We start from the raw sequence: 1,983 nt of genomic DNA, 5'->3' as shown, positions 1-1,983 counted from the left end.
AACCGAAACTAGCACCACCCATTTGCATATAGCCCAAATCCAATTTTCAGGTACTCTTGATCAAAATATTGGTACTATGCATAAAAGGGATTATTCAATGATCCTGAGCCTTGGCATATCTAATTCTCTTTCAAAATTTTCTATATATGATTTGGACTATCATGACTCACAAGACGAGCTATACGAGACCCTCCAGAATTTCACCTTGGGCCTTTATATCATGACTCACAAGAACAGTAAATGAACCAAACAGTTTCTCAGAGTTAAAATTCAAAATTAAGTATAGCACAGCTAAAGTCACAAACCTCTGCAACTTCCTAAATAAAATAAGCATACACCTAATAGACCGTATTAACACATAAAACTACGGATTCAAAAAAACAAAAGGTGTTCAATTTAAACATATTTAAGTAGAAATGATCCAGAATTAAAGTTCCACTCCAAAGTCTAGAGCTGGATTCGAAAGAAATATAATATTTAAGTCATTTATGATATGCTAAGCAATACACATCCTCTATTTATTTTCTTAATGTAAAAGAAAAAAGATCCTGAATGTTCACCTTGTTGAAAACAGCCACACATGATTTGTGGGTAGGCGCCATTTTCTGCAGAAAGCAATTATTTCAGGAGTTGAATAGAACCTTGGTTTTCCATTGCCCAGTTCAGTAAGTGCTGTAACTACCGCTGTTCAGAAAAAGAAAATATCAATGAATTTAAGATCCAAAAGAATGTCACGCAAAACTCCACATGGAGTAAATCTTTGGAATCATTTGAGTTGGATGCATTTGTTGTTTCCATGTAAGAATTAACTCAGACACTTGTGTGGAAAACTTCATTGCTTTCTCAACTCCAGATACTGGGGAAATCAGTGACCCGTATACCTTCAATTGTTTTAATTGTCAAGGTTGTGGATCAGAAAGAAGTTAATAAAAGATCTAAGGATGATGTAGACCAAACCTTGCTTTAATATATATTTGAAACAAAGAATTAACATGACAAATTTGTAATGATTTCCATGACCATGAAGCTTTGATGTTGTGTATACACCATTAGTTAACAATTTAACATTGAGTTTCCTTAAACTAGAGATTAAATAAAAGTAGCAATACAATCCTAGACTGGTATCATTAACAACCACATGGACAGAAAGGTGCATGCACAACAAGAGAGATCACAAAATGCATTGAATTATGAAGACGAAACACAACTGGGAAGATATTGATTTTTTTTTTTTTTAAATAAGAAAAACAGAAAATGAAGTCACAACGAGCTTCAATCGGCACAACGACCATCAGAGAGCCAAAATGTGAAAGGCCTCGGCGGCTAGGGTTTGGCTTATACAAACTCAGAAAAAACCCTAAAATCCAAATAAGAATAAACTCAAAACTAGAACAAAGTCAGAATAAATCAGGAATTGAAAGCCATACACAAGAACCCAAAATAAATGTTATTACCTGAAGCATCTCCATCTGAAAATAAGACTTGTTGATCAGGGTAAGGACGCAACGAACCAACAAGATAGAGATGAGAGGACACGATGTACCGGTAAGGAGGAGGCGATGAGACTGGAGGTTGAGGGTAGAGGTTAGACTATCGGTAGAGAACTCATTCTAATCCTTGTTTATAGTTCATAAAAAAAATACCTCTCCATCAGTTTTTATGTTATAAATAGTAAATAAGAATTTAAAATATTTTTCTTTTTTTCATTAGGAAGAACTAATTTTAGTTTTTGTTGTAGTCTCATTTAATTAATTAATTAAAATATTTGTAATTAATATAATTAATTTTTTTTAATAATGTAATTTAAATATTTAAATTTAAAAATAATTTACTATTAAAAGATATTAATCTCTGAGAAAGAAAAATTCCTCCTTTTTAAAATTTGTGCAAGAACTCATTTGCTTTTTTTTTCTAATGGTTTAAATCTCTGTGTGTCAAAAAAAGTAGGAGAGGAGCTCACTCTTAGAGGTGCGGATTTCAAAT

General features: G+C 32.4%; 1 long non-coding RNA gene across 1 annotated transcript; it reads right to left on the bottom strand.

Moving 5' to 3' along the window:
• On the bottom strand, positions 284 to 1,637 carry LOC107612016. Its single transcript, XR_001613571.2, has 2 exons — positions 1,455 to 1,637; positions 284 to 684 (listed from the first exon to the last, which is right to left on the bottom strand). It is a non-coding gene; the product is annotated as an uncharacterized LOC107612016 (long non-coding RNA).

Source organism: Arachis ipaensis, chromosome B08 (genome assembly GCF_000816755.2).
Source record: "Arachis ipaensis cultivar K30076 chromosome B08, Araip1.1, whole genome shotgun sequence".
Lineage (NCBI taxonomy): Eukaryota > Viridiplantae > Streptophyta > Magnoliopsida > Fabales > Fabaceae > Arachis > Arachis ipaensis.
The sequence above is the reverse complement of the archived record's forward strand: the minus strand, read 5'-3'. Positions and strand labels throughout refer to the sequence as shown.